Here is a 15,925-nt window from a genome sequence, read left to right as displayed (position 1 = left end):
GGACTGAAGTCACAGCCAGGAAATCAGACATGGCTTCTTTTTATCTGAGAGCTGGAAGGAACCTCAGATACTATCCAGTGTTGTGTCTCCTGGCATCCTCAACTACTCTATGAAAAATTTTGTTTTCATTCAACTTATAAAAATACTATGTATATTAGGATGGCCACCTTATTAGCAAATTCTGCCAGGCAATTTTGGTGCTCAAGTGTTTTGTGTTTCTGGTCTTAAATATCTGGATACTAAATGATCAGCCAAAGTGATAGCTTTGGCTTCTAATTCAGTACTCTTGGGGATCCGCAAGCCCTTATGTTTGAGAACGACTTTATCTGATACAATCCCTCAGTGTGACACCCAGAAAGGGCAAATGGCTTTGTAATGCATCCAGCTAATCAGTAACTCAGACTAGAAGCCCAGATGCCTGGCTCAACATTTGCTTTATCACAGGTGAGCCACCGCCCCTCTTAACAGGCAGCCACCAGTCCCATGACTTTCAAGACCTCCAAATACATATCCAACTTCATAATTCACAGCTGTGATTTACCTTTTTTTTTTAAAGATTTTATTTATTTATTTGAGAGAGAGAGAATGAGAGATAGAGAGCACGAGAGGGAAGAGGGTCAGAGGGAAAAGCAGACTCCCCGCCGAGCAGGGATCCCGATGTGGGACTCGATCCCGGGACTCCAGGATCATGACCTGAGCCGAAGGCAGTCGCTCAACCAACTGAGCCACCCAGGCGCCCGCTGTGATTTACCTTTATGGTCAGAGTTTGATCTTCCAGTTTATCTTAGACTATGTCTGTACTCCACTTCTGAGAAGCAAGCAGAAAAGTTCAGAATAAATGACTCCAGCTTGGGATAATGAAAATAGCTTTTTAAAAAATCCTCACTTTCTGACCCTCTTGTATTGCGGAATTCATGACTTCATATATATTAGGAGGGATCTTTCTTATGTCCTGATTAGATGGTACCATGAAACTTCTGACCTTAAAGTAGGTGTTGCTTTTTTGTTCATTGAAGTGTGTAGCAGCTGCTTTCCTATTAGGAAATCTTTAAAGCAGATCAAGCAACCAATTTTTTGTTGTGCTTTACCTATATTTGATATTTTATAAGTAGTCACTGAATGAGTAGCAAATTGACATTATCTAAAACACCCATTTCATACAGTAAATAACCTATCTCAGAACTAGGAGGTGAGTGTGCTACAAGGTGTGGGGATTCGTGGAACAACAGGGCCTGGTTCCTAAGAACCTGGCTGTTTAGCAAAATCACCTGGGGGTTTTGGGAAAATGCAGACTCTGAAACCCCACCATAGATTAGTTGAATCAGAATTTCCACAGCCTGGTACCCAGAATTCAACATTTGCAGTGGCTGTCTAGGTAACGCATGATTATCTAATCTACCCAAATAAACTCTTGCCATACTTTTCAGAGCAAAAGATTCTAAGTTAAAATGATGAAATCAGTTATGGCAGTCAGTTGGAATCCCGCATGAGAAATGAGACCCTCCAGGATCAAGGTAATTGGGATGAGAGGTCCCTTTCCTTCATCCAGCTATTTCCTCTACTTGGGACCCTACTTATTCAATCATTGAACATATAATTATTAAAGGTATGTTGTGCTAGACCTGAGGATATAATAGTAAATAAAATATAAATCACCATCTTTTCATGGAGCCTGTGATCTCAGTGACTGTAGTACTATGAGAATTCTATCCAGGAGATTTCCCTGAATTTATAAACTTGACTTTTTTTTTCCTGATATTTCCTTACTTTTCACATTTGGTGCAGACAAGCCTTTTTTTTTTTTTTTTTTTAAGAACTATTTCCTGCCTGTGCTTAGGACTTCCACTCAAGGGATGAGATCCATGCCCTTTCAGGTTTGGGTAGCAACTACAGAACTCTTTCTATTCATTCCTCTCCTTTCTCTATCTCTTTAATCAATGACCAACAGTGAGGACAGTAACATTTGGAACCAGAAAAGCCATCCCAGAACCACACAGTTTGTTAATTCTATTTATATTTTCTCCTGGGTTAGCCAAGGACCCTCAACCCTTTCAGGCTTGCTTCTTCTTTACAAATAATGCTCTCTCTGCTAAAATCTGCCAATCACTGTGCAGGAGGTTGGAAATGGAGGCATGAAGGTCATGTTCTCTGCCCCTTAGTAGGGCATCCCTGTGTGATAACAAAGTTAGGCAATTAAAAATAGACACATACAAGGTGGTAGGAACCAGCACAAGGATGGCACAAGATATATGTTCAACAGGTTTATGCTCGACTGATATTTGTTGATTTATTACAGGGAACCATATGAAACTAATGATATTTGGCTGGTTTGACATGCAAAGAAAAGTGGAAATTATATATAATTCAATCTAATACAAGTTCTGATAAGATTAAGCATTAGACAATGTGAGAGAGCAGGGAAGGAGGACCAAGGAGCTGCCTTTTGAAAGTTAAACTTTTACTTTTTTTCTGGTTAGAAAAGCAATATATCAGAGAAGAATCTTGGAGAATAAATTCAGTCATACAACCCATTTCCACTGTCAGTCCTCTTATCCAAACTACCATCACCTTTTACCTAGACAAGGGCCATCAGGGCATCCTAACTGGTCTCTCCACTTAACGTTTCTTCTCCCCTCTTCCTATGCAGTATTCAGATGAATGATTTTGGAAAATCTCAAATCAGATCATGTTCCTCAGTTACCTAAAACTTCCCAGTGGTGACCAGTTATGCTTTAAATAAAACACATTTCCCATCAAGGTATCGGCCTGACCTGGCATTTATTATCTGTTTAATTCTTTCCATGATACTCCCCCAGTCCCCATCAAAGACAGCAGGCACACGGACCTTCATGTCCAGGTCCCCCACAAGATTCTTTTACATCTGTGGCTCAGGGGAAGGTTGTGTCATTTCAAAAATAACAAAAAAGTTCTATAAACTCCAACTCCATGTCAAAACTTCATCAGCTAGGTGTTGTTGTCATAACTTAGGTTGCACCAGCAAAAAGCAAGGACACGTAACTTCATACTTTTTATGAATCTTGGGGTAAAAGTATGTTTCTCTTGAGGCATTTTGAATTATAGAAGATAGCTCCAAATTCCCCACCTTGTATTCTCTTTGCTCCACTGTTTGTTGGTTTGTTTTCGTTTGGGGTTTTTTGCCCAGAATCAAAGTGACAAAAGGCATTTAATGAGCTGTGATCTGGTGATCTTTTCCAGCCCTGTTCCATCTGTCTGACCTACACTCTCATTTGGGCCTCTCTCTGATCCCTGCATGAGGTATAGGCTGCCTAGATATCAGAGCTCATGTCCTATCTCCCTTGTATTCTGTAACATCATCTGCATCAGTGACTATATATGGAAAACAACTCACGGGTTCAGTTCCAAACCATATGTGTGTGGTCCTATACTGAGATGAGGACCTGCCCTTTAAGAACTTTTAGGGAAGTATGTTGGGGAGAGGCAAGTGAACACACAAGAAACAATAGAACAATTGGCCCAAGCAAATATTTAGCACCTACTGTATACATGCAAGACCCCAAGATAGCCATCAAGGACAAAAGTCTTAACTGGTTGGTCAGGTACGTTGGTGGAGAAGTACCAGTCTTGGTATCAGAAGACCTATGCCGGTGTTTTTGTGTCAACAAGATGTGTGGATTTAGTCAAGTGTTTTTTTTTTAATTTAATTTTATTTTGTTATGTTATGTTAGTCACCATACAATACATCATTAGTTTTTGATGTAGTGATCCAGGATTCATTGTTTTTCTATAACACCCAGTGCTCCAAGCAGTAAGTGCCCTCCTTAATACCCATCACCGGGCTAACCCATCCCCCCCACCCCCCACCCCTCTAAAACCCTCAATTTACTTTTCTGATCCTATTTCCACATCTATAAAATATCACTGACACCTACCTCCAAAAGCCACCTGTGGGTTAGGAAGATAAATGGATGTAAAAGAGTTTTCTAAACTCTAAAACTCTTGCTACAATGATGATGAGGATGAGGGTGATGGGGTGTTTGCATGAGGCAAGTGCTGGGCTAAACAATTTAAGTACATTATTTCAATTAATCTTCACTGATGTATTTATAAATTAGATCCTATCACAATCTTCACTTCACAGATAAGATTCAGAGAGGGCACAGATTTTTTTCAAGGTCACATAGCCTATGTAATTGTGGAACTAACATTGGAATCTAGATCTATCTAATTCCATAATTAATACTCAAACATCACGCTGTACAACCAAACACCTTTGTCTTTGGAAAGTACTTTTATTAGAAGGTCACTGACTGTGGGTTAGAGACCCTGGGTTAGAAACCCTGGGTAAGGCCTGGGCCTATAACTTATTCCATGTCTGACACTGGATAAGTCCCAATCACCTGTTTGTAAGGAGGTTGAACTCTAGCCTTTCTCAGGTCATTTAGGTCATTCTCTTTAGGTCATTTGACATTCTATTCTCTTTGTTCTAGTTGATACGCTAGACATAGCCCATTAGCTAATTAACAACCGAATCACCCTGGCTTCATGCCAAATGAATGAAGCAGACTACAGATACCAGAGGGGATTGAAGAGGAAGATCTCCAAGACTATTACAGGTGGAGAAAGTTTTCAGAGAGGATGGGTCTGAACTACTTATTATTTTCCTCCATAGTCACTATATTTACAAATATTTTATTTTTACTTAACCTAATGTGGTGGCATGACCTGGCAAAAGTGGGCAATTATAGCCCCTTCAGCAGAAAAGAGGAATCGCATAAACCCCAGAAAGAGTCAGGCAGGGAGGCAAAATTGGCAGTTGCATGCTTCCTGCAGACCACCACAGTACAGGGACAGCATTTTGTCATCAGCTATAGTTAACTACAAGTTGTAACCAAATGCCCAAGAGTTGCTTGGAGTTAAGTCTTCCCCCATGAGGCCTATGGCTGCTTCATCCATCCACACCATCCCTGTCACTGTGGGAATGATCAGGTAAGGCACTGATTCCTTACCATGGGTGATTTTGTCCCTCCAGTGAACATCTGGAAATATCTGGAAAAACAATTTGTATATCATGATTTAGCAGAGGGATGGGGCAGCTTTCTACTGACAACAAATGGGTTGAGGCCAAGAATGCTACCAGACATCTTACAAAGCTCAGGACAGCCCCACTCCTATAGCCCACCCCCAGAAATAAATATCAGAGCTCCTCAACCTCAGCACTATTGACATTTTGGGAATTATCTGACCCAAAATGTCAATAGTGCTGAGGTTGAGGAGCTCTGATATAATGGAACAGCAAATACAGGAAACGCACTCATTCCCACTCCAACCAGAGGGGAGAGAGAGCCACCAGACCAGCTTGTGCAAGGTTTTTGGGAAGTGTAGGAAAAGCTTTAAACTGAACATGTTGGTTTTTAATAACTATTTCTTTTAAAATAGTTTAAGATTCATGAGAGTTGCAAGAATTATAGTGTAGAGTTACCATGTACCCTCCTCCTAGTTTCTCCCTCTGATATTGTTATATAACCACGGTACATAGTCAAAACCAGAAAACTGACCGTGACACAATACTATTAACTCAGGTACAGACATTATTTCGATTTCACCCACTCTTTTTGTTTCTTTGTTTTATCACATGTACAGACTCAAGTAACCATCACCATAATCAAAATAGAGAATTGTTCCATTGCAACAAAACTCCCTTGTGTTACCCCTGGATAGTCACCTCCCTTCCCTCAGCACTAATCTCTGATAACCAGTGATCTGTTTTTCCATCACTATAATTTTGTTACTCCAATAACGTTATGTAAGTGGAATCAGAGAGTATATAGCCCTTTTTTTCACTTATCATAATACCTTTGAGTATCACTCAAGTTGTTGCATATATCAATAATTTATTCTTTCTTACTGATCAGTGATATTCCATTGTATGGATATACCACCGTTTTTTTAACCCTTTACTTGTTAAAAGACATCTGGGATTGTTTCCAGTGTGGAGCTCTGGTAAATAAAGCTGCCAGGAACTTTTGTGTTCAGGGTTTTGTGGGAACATAAGTTTTAATTTCTCTAGGACAAATACCTAGGAACACAACTGCTGCATCATTCATACAACAAATGCATATCTAACTTTAGAAGAAACTACCAAACTGTTTTGCATTGGATCTGTACCATTTTACATTCCCAACAGCAATGCATATGAGATCCATTTATGAGACTGATGTTTTAAAATGGAAAGTGCTATATCTTAACAACCATAATGAGACTGTCTTAATAACTAAGGCATCTGACTGCAATCATATTAATGGAACTACTGCTCACCTGGAAAGGGAGGATCCAAAGAACAGAGGAGGTAACAGTTATTAAAGAAAATAAAACCTTTATCTTTGTTTCTCAACAAGTAAAGACTCCTCAATAAAGCATTATGTCAGCAAATGTCATTTTCTCTGAAAGGCAAATTTCTATTCCCAGTTTTTATCACATAGGTAACTGCCACTTGGAGCTTCGGATCACCATGTGATAACTTGTGGCATCACTGAGATAAACAAATTCGAGCCACATGCAAGGAACCTGACTGCTCAGTGAGTCTCGTTGACCTTCTATGAAAAATTAGTACTTTTAGTGAACCTGGAAGCACCTGGATCTGCCAATTCATGATATGGATATATCATCAGGTAAATTACTTAACCTCTCCAACCTACTGCAAATTTAGCAAACAACAGTTTCTATATTATACTTTTTATGCAATTTGAAAATGTATGTAAATCACTTAAAGCAATGCCTGAGATCTAGTGAATACCTAATAAATGTTCACTATTTATGGCATACAAGAGGGTAGATTAAAGATGACAGAAGTTTTGATTCCTGGTGACTGATAATGCCTTAATATTAAAAGAGATGTCAGGATAAGGGGCTGCTTCAGAATAGGGTTCAATGATTTTTGAGGTAGATTGAATGTACTTTGCTAAGAGTTTTCTAGCATGTATGGGGAAATAAATATTTAGATCTGCACTTATCTGCAAGTCTCCAGTCACCTGTGGCTATTCATAATAAAATTTTAATTAATTAAGTGAAATTAAAAAATTCAGTCTCAGTAACCACATTTCAGCACTAGCCACATTTCGGGTCCTCACCAGCCACATGTATTGGACAGCACAGATATAGAGCACTGCCAAAAAGGCAGAAAGTTCTATTGAACAGAGCAGACAGATCCTCATACTCTTGATCATATTTTTAAATAACTGAGTTTTTGTAATATAATGTATTTTGTTTTGTGTGTTTAAAATATCTTTCCAAGGAGAATTTCATAGCCTTCACCAAATTGCCAAATATGATTTAGAGGCAACAGTAAAAGACCAGAAGTAGAGGTAGAGAGACCTTGAGACACCTTTGTGGAGAAGTCACGAGAGTAAGTGCTATTGCACAAAGAGAGAAGGTACATGTGAGGGAGGTAGAATCTCAGGAAATGCTCACCCGATGGGAGGAGACTCTAATGAATGATTGGAAAAGGCAAGGAATCAAGGGAGTCCTGGCTTCCACTACTGAGAGGAATTCCCTTTACCAGCTTGGAATTACTAAGACCAAGAAGGGGCAAAATAAGAACTCTTAACAACCAACTAAAATGGTTGACAAACCCTACATCACCCAAACACACTAGCCACGAATATTTAACACTACCCATGGTGAATCACCTATAATAAACTTAGCAGAGTACATTGGACTCATACACACTAGGGATCAAATTCCACTCAATCCCTTGGTAAATATATGATCCAGAATAACCTGCTTAATCTCCCAGACCTTCGATTTCCTCATCTATATAATAGCAATGCAAATACCTACCTGTCTGTTGTGAAGAAGAAATATAATCATTCATGTGAACACATAGCCAATAGTAGAAATGCCATAAATGTTAGCTGACATTTTGAGTGTTTTGTCCTGGAGCAAATCTGATATAGAATTAAAAAGGAAATGGTAGCAAAAGCCAGTTTTAAATTTACCTATTTACTCAATGCCTTTGAATTCTTTCTCCCTTTGAAGCATATAAAGATTGCAAATAGGCTAGAACATCATGCCCTGCCAGCTTTTTGTTGTCATTGTTCTTTAAAATTATTGGGGTAAAAGTAAACACTTGCTACTGGTGAAATAAGTACAGCAAGTGGAAATTAAAGGCGTCCCCTCTGGACACTTAAGACACTCAGACTTTCTTATATACTTATCTAAAATCATTATATATTTCTTGAGTCCCTTTGATTAAAGTACTATAAGAAGTTGCTCAGAAGATATCTTCTTACACAGAAAAGAGACAGCCCCTCTTTATTTCTTTAAGATCTGCTCTGGTTCAGGCAATGTATGTAGTGTCAACAGAAATGAATCCACCAGCATCCTATTAGCACCTACTAGAAGCTCAGTACCACCCCAAGCTCTGGGAAAGGGTATAGTCATCAGCCAATCAATCTGCTGGTAAGATGGCAAATTCTGGAATATAATCTAGCAGCAGATGTATGGCAATATGAATTCAGACTCTTAGAAAAGTTCTCATATACTCCTTTGCCTTTAAAATTATTAAACTTTTATGAAACTGATAAGCATAAATTCTCAAAGTCAATTTGATAACAGTTGTCAGTAACTATAAAAATAGTCAATGCTTTGACCCTGTATTTTCCATTCAAGACATTTTTCCTGTAGAAATAATGCAGATAAATACTTATTTAAGGGGATTTTTTTATTTTGTTATTAATAATGGAAACAATTTGAGAATTGCCTAGATATTGCAATTATAAATAAAAGATGGTACCTCCATATGTGGAATTTGTTAGCTATTTGAAGTTATGTTTTTCAAAGAATACTTTGCAGAGAGGAAATGTTAAGAAAAAATACATTAAGACTCTTTCTCTGAATGAAGGGGAGTAAGTCGGAGATGGAGACAAACCATGAGAGACGATGGACTCTGAAAAACAAACTGAGGGTTCTAGAGGGGAGGGGGGAGGGGGATGGGTTAGCCTGGTGATGGGTATTAAAGAGGGCACGTTCTGCGTGGAGCACTGGGTGTTATGCACAAACAATGAATCATGGAACACCACATCAAAAACTAATGATGTATGGTGATTAACATAACAATAAAAATTAAAAAAAAAAAAAAGACTCTTCCTCTGAGCTGTTGGGTTTGTTGGTGTTTCCCTGATCTGGGCTGCCGAGGTCCTGCAGGGCCATGAAGACGTCACCATGCCTAAAGCCTTAAAGGGAAAACTTGTAGGACAGGGAAAAAAAACGTCATCCATCCATATAGTAGAAAAGCAGCTCAAATTACAAGAGAGGCCCACAAACAAGAAAAAAAAGGAAAAATTGAAGAATGAAAAGGCATTGCGTCTGAACCTTATCGGTGAAAAACTGCAGTGGTTTCAAAGTCATCTTGATCCCCAAAAAGTAGGATATTCAAAGAGAGTTGCTTGTGAATTAATTGAAAGGTATTTTAATCAGTTCAGCAGTGAACTAGAGCAGACTGAATTACAGAACAGCATCAAAGACAGGCAGGGAAGGCGGCTCTATTCCCGGGAGACAGTCATCAAGCAGACAATGGAGTGTGAGAGACAACAGTACGAAGGATATGGCCTTGAGATTCCAAACATTGTAAATGCAGGTAATCTGAGAATTTTTAGGGAGTGGGATTTTGATCCGAAGAAATTGCCAAACATTAAAATGAGAAAAATTTGTGCTAATGATGCCGTCCCCAAGAAGTGTAAGAAGAAAACTGTGACGACAAAGATTTAGGGGAACTGGAGCTAAAAGATGAATCAAGTGATTCAGATGAGGAAATGACAGCAGTGGCCCAATTGTCCTTTGCTTGAGGTGAAAGAAAATAATTGGAGAGCTTCAAGTTCTGTTTGACCTGATTATGGTAAATAACTGTCCAGATACAAGAATTTGCAATGTAACTTCTTTGATGGTGAGAATCCCATTTGCAGTTTTAAAAACAGTGTTAGGATTTTCATTTAAAAATGAATGTTGCTTTTCATTTACATTAAGTTGCTAAAATAGATATAGTGAAATAAAAGCACAATCTAAGATCCATTTAATCTGAATTTCCCGGGCAGGGGGAGGGATATGAATAAGGACAGAAATGTTTTGATTTTTTTCCTCATGTTTACCTCGGATCACCTGATCTCACATTCTGTGGCTTGTATGAGCAACGTGTTTGCTGTAAGGGTCCTATGGATACTTCTTGAGCAGTGATGATAGCAAAATTGGCTTTCAGTAATAGTGTTTCACTAATCTTCCTCTTAAACCTAACACCTATTTTCTTTCCTTGTAAAATAAGGAAAATGTGACAGGGAATAAATATACAGTGATAGATTGTACGTTATTTTTGTTATCTTTAAGCCAGAGTTAAATGGTAAAGTAAAAAACTTGTGACTATTTTCATGATGTTGGCCTCCCACACTTACTCTGTTATCTTTTGATCAAGGGGATAAATGATTTCAGGTTAACTCTGTTTCTGTATTATTTTACCGCTTCATGAAAAATGATAGCTTTTACTTGTGGAAATAACTAATGATTAGAGAATCAGTTATTGCAATTGTGTTATTTGTGTTATTTATTCTTCTAAGAGATAGGCTAAATGACATATAACTCAGTATTTCAAGTATCAGGAAAGACATGGATATGTTAGAATGTTGTTCTTCATAGAACTTGTTAAAGGCAATTATCTTTTAGGTTATTTTCTAAAGGAGACAATGCAAATGTATTTGAGTATCTTCAAGAAAAGAAATACAAAACATTAATGCTGTAAGAGGTTAACTAGATATCAACTAAGTCTTATTAACAATTTATTTAAAATGTTACAGCTTTTTTATTATTGAAAATTAAGAATAAAATTTATTTTCATAAAAAAAGAAAAAACACATTAAATAAATAAAAGTGGGATACAAAATAGTATTGTGTTTTAATTCAAGTTCTTTACTTGGGTTTCTTGAATTGTATGCAATAACTCTCTGAAATACCCCTCTTCTGTCTTGATCCCCTATCTTCTGGATCCCTCAGCTGTTCCCACATCTTTTTATTCTAATGCCCTGAAAATTTCACCTTCCACCACCAGCCTAACTAAATATACCTTTTATTTTTTAACTCATATTGAATCTGGTTCCAGATCCCAAATTATGGCAAGAATGTCTCAAATCAAGCATTGTTAGTGCTATCCCTTGCCCCTTATGGTAAAAAGCCTCAGGGTTTACTTGGTACTGAGGGAAATAAAATGATAGAAGATGCCCCTTCTTCATGTATAGCAATTGCCCTCATCACTGCTGATCATTCTGCTACACAAAACTATTTTTAACTATCAATATTTACTGATTCTTCCACTGTGAGATGCATTGAGCTACATGCATTTTCTTACTCCTCATAACAATCCCTTAAGAAAGGTGGCCAGTACCTCCATTTCTCAAGCGCTTGCTGTGTAACTTAGGAGGAGTCAGCTTTCTCTTATAAAGCAAGATGAAATCCCAACTCTGACATTTGATTTTTCTCCTTCTTTACTACATACAAAGTCCCAAACAAGAGACTGTAATAAAGGAGGGGGATGGATTCTATTCTATAAACTGGTCATATTTTCCTGAACTGACCATGTATTTAGTGTCATTTACTGGCTGAAAGTAACTTTATTTCTTGTTCAGCATACTGTGATCTTCTCAGGACATGTTGGGACCATGGTAAATTCTCTGGATACACAGACACGTTCAAATTCTCAGAGACTTCCTGATCACTCCAAGATCTTTGTTTCTGAATACAATGTCTTGTTAACATGAACCAAGTATCTGCTTCCAGGCCTGGGGCAGGAAAAACAAGACTGGCACATCTTTGTATGCCAGGAAGTAAAGATACCCATCAAAAGCTGATGGGAATATATCAATAGGACAAGAAGTCAGCTTTCTTTAGCCATAATTGGTAAAATTGGTAAAACGAATAATGGAAGGAATGATTAGAGTCCATTAATCTAAAAATAATCCATGATTACTTATTCATATAAATAAATAAAGATAAATGGATAGATAGATGGATGATAGATGATAGATAGATAGATAGATGATAGAGTCCTTATACATCCATGAAAGAGATGAAGCAAATGTGGTAAAATTCTGACAGTTGGTGAATTGAGATGATAGGTATATGAGTATTCATTTTTCTATTCTTACAACTTTTATGTTTCAGGTTTTTAAAAATACAAATTTGAGGAAGGAATTGAACCAAGTGACTTTGTTCTTAAATGATTATCAACTATGGACTTCAAAAACTCTCTGAAAATAAAAAGATTTCATCTCTCTTTAACACCAAGGGATTCAATGAGCACTGATCATCCACATTATTTTTGAAATTTAGTTAACTCTTTGACATAGATGGCCATCATGTTCCATTTCGTCAGAATGTTAAATTTTGCCACTTTAATTCCTATAAAAGGTAAATTATTCTGACGTGATGCATAGTATGTATTCTACTAGTAAGTTCCTAATGCTATGTTCAAAACTCATATAATAGTGGTGCTGAAAATAAGGGGGGAAATGTTTGAATTCAAGGTCACCAATAAAATTATTTTAATATATATTTTCAAAACACCTCCAGAGCCTCCTCTATTCACGTATCCTATGAATCACCATAGTGAATTCCTATGTCCACCCACGAAGACCTGTCTAGATTTTTCCCCCAAAGCAACTTGCTCTGGCAGGTCAAATCTTCCTTCTTCACTGTGACTCACACACACACACACACACACACACACACACACACACACACACTCATACACATGGACTTAGGGGAAGTACCATCAAGATTTTGATGAAACACGATGCTAGTTTTCTCTTCACCTGAAGAGACATACTTTATGAATCTCTGAAAGGTTTGCAGAGAGGAAGAAGAAAGGAGAATGCAGAAAAGAGAGAGAAGGAGGAAATAAAGAGGCTAGCCTGGGAAAGGAGAAGGAGAGAAGAAACATCAAAACATCAGCTGTGGGGGTGCCTGGGTGGCTCAATCACTTAAGCATCTGCCTTAGCTCAGATCATGATCCCAGGGTACAGGGATCAAGCCCGTCCTCCAGCTCTCTGCTCAGTGGGGAGCCTGATTCTCCTTCTCCCTCTGCCTGCCTCTCTGCCTACTTGTGTTCTCTCTCTCTCTGTCAAATAAATAAATAAAATCTTAAAAAAAAAAAGACATCAGTTGTGGGATGGCAACTGTTTTAATAAACCAACGTTGTTACAATCACATCTCCCCACAAACTCGGCCCCACCCATGCACGGCGGGTATGTAGGAAGGGTGTGTAAGTACTTGCAAACATGGCTTCTGCTTCCAGGAGGCCAAAAGACCTCACACGAGGTTCAGTAAACCCGGGGACCATTGCCAAGGTTCTCATGAAACCACACAGTAAGCTTACAGTGTCTGCCAACATCGACAATGGACTATTACTGAGCAGGAAGCAAAGTCACCAGAAACTGTTAAAACAAACCTGCGGTGACCAGTGGCATGAAGCCACCTGAAGCATGACCACCAGGGCACTCGTTTATTTATTTATTTTTTAATATTAGAGAGTAGATGCAAACCACCTCCATCTCCACCACTTTTGAGCCATGTAATCCCTGGCACAGTATTGAATATATTCGATCCTTCTGAATCTGCTTTCTCCTGCCTGAGAAATAGAGCTAATAGCACTTCTTATGCCACTCTGGTAAGAAGTAAGTAAAATGAGGGAGGTAAATAAGACGGACCCCAGCAAATGCTTAACAAATGTCTCTTTTTGCCATGTGTTCTCTCTACAAACAATGTAGATAGGAGGCCAGCTAAAGGCCCCTGGCAATCCTGAAACTCAGTCCATTCTCCTGATCATTCATTCATGTGTTTATTCATGTGCTTAACAAATATTTGTGAGGGCCTAATACTAGGTTGAACTCTACAAATAGAGTGATGAGAATCAAACAGGCAAAAGCCCTGCCCCCCCCCCGGACCTTAGAATTTAATCCCCCGCTCTGTCCTCTAGCCTTCCCCACCCCTTCCCTGACTGGTGGAACACGAATTCGTGGGTGTTCACGTTTTCCTTCTCAGGAACCATCTCCCTTCTCCCCATGAGATAAGGCAGCAGTTGAGATCACCACAGAGTCTCTGAGAAAAGTAAGCCATGACGCCACACGGGAATTCGGCCCTTGGCAGGACCAGGGCCAGGCAAAGGGCAGCTGACGGGGGACCATTTGGGTGCTGGGAGTGTCTGCAACTAAGGCTGTTCTTCCTGAATGTCAGCTTTGAGACAATGAGACTCTTCAAAGCCAAAGCACCAGTAGCTAATTAGGATGTTCTTCAAACAAACTGTTGAAATGATAAAGAACTTCAGAACAGTTGTCCTGGGAAAATGGGTGTGCATTTCCTACAGTCACTCCATTCACAGAGCCAGGGCATGCCCCGAACCAAATGAACCCTTGTGGAAAGCAGATCACAGGTTATCATAACAGCTACACTCACATGCACTTATATAATGTCAGTCTTCCAGGAGCTCAAAGCACTTTATAAAAGGTAGCTAGATAGCAACTAATCATAGCAAGTCAACAGAAGAATTGAATCCCCTACAGTCAGTCCAACATGCTGCATGATATTGTGGTTGATAAGAAAGGTTTCATTTTTCTCTGGGCCATGAGGGGATCCGGTTGGAATAGATCTCATGGAAAATTGGAAAACCTTGCCCTCACTATAAAATCACAATGATTGTAATCACAAGTTTCTGCATTAAAACCACACTTCCAGCTTCATTATCTCTTCTGAACCTCACAACACTTTAAAAAATAAGCAGAATGTAGTAAGGGAGAAATGAAGGGGGGCTAATCGGAAGAGGAGATGAACCATGAGAGACGATGGACTCTGAGAAACAAACTGAGCGTTCTAGAAGGGAGGGCGATGGGGGGATGGGTTGGCCTGGTGATGGGTATTAAGGAGGGCACGTACTGAATGGAGCACTGGGTGTTATGCGCAAACAATGAATCACGGAACACTACATCAAAAGCTAATGATGCAACGTATGGTGATTAACATACCATAATAAAATAAATAAATAAATAAAGTAGCATTATAATGACAAAAAAAATAAAATAAAAAACAGGCAGAATGGATATCATGATACCCAATTTAGCAAGGGTGGAAACTGAGGTTCAAAGAGGATAAATGACTTCAATAAACATGCTCAGCTTTTAAGAAGGAGGCAGCATGAAAGAGGTGTGATTAGTTCTGCTAAGACCAGAACTTTCTCGCTCTCCATGCTGTTTTCAAACAAGTGTTTCTCTCTCCCTTCGTGATAAGAGTTTGAACAACAAGCAGCACTAGCACCTACTGTAGAATTTCATCTTATGTCACTGTTTTTTTATGACACTGCAGAGCTGGGAAATGTTCACTGATTGACTTAAAAGGAGTCAAGGAGCCTAGAGAAGAGATTCCAAGTGGTAGAAGGTGGTGCAGAGACCCAAGCCAGTGATAGAGTGAGGAGGAACCCTCCACTTGCTTCTTCAGTCTGTAATTTATACTTTGATATTTTGTGTCACCACCTCAGTTGCTGTACTGACACATCTTTGTCTCCTTTTTTTGCCTATTTAACTATCTTCCCACTTCCTTTAAGAGAACAGAATTCTTGTAAAGACGCCCTAACTGGCAATCGCAAGCGCTCATCAAATATTTGCTGTGGTTGAATAATATGCTGACTCAGAGATAAGAGAATCCTAGAGCAGAGACTAACATTTATAGAGAACTTGATACATGCCAGGCATTGTCTTAAGCACTTTACGTGAATTAGCACATTTAATGTCACAAAAGAAAATCTATAAGGCTTTTATTCTCATACCTATTTTACAGATGGGGAAAACGAGGCACAGCAAAGTGAAGGCTTTTGCCCAAGTTCACGGCACTAGAAGCATTAGTACTGGGTTTTGAACCC

General features: G+C 38.8%; 1 pseudogene; it reads left to right on the top strand.

Moving 5' to 3' along the window:
• Positions 1-9,201: 9,201 nt before the first annotated feature.
• On the top strand, positions 9,202-9,824 carry LOC114215222 (translation machinery-associated protein 16 pseudogene; annotated as a pseudogene).
• The last annotated feature ends 6,101 nt before the right edge of the window (positions 9,825-15,925 follow it).

The sequence above is a fragment of the Eumetopias jubatus genome, unplaced genomic scaffold (genome assembly GCF_037043125.1).
Source record: "Eumetopias jubatus isolate StellerSeaLion01/CBP00866 unplaced genomic scaffold, mEumJub1_p1.0 scaffold_13, whole genome shotgun sequence".
In the NCBI taxonomy this organism is placed as follows: domain Eukaryota; kingdom Metazoa; phylum Chordata; class Mammalia; order Carnivora; family Otariidae; genus Eumetopias; species Eumetopias jubatus.
The sequence above is the reverse complement of the archived record's forward strand: the minus strand, read 5'-3'. Positions and strand labels throughout refer to the sequence as shown.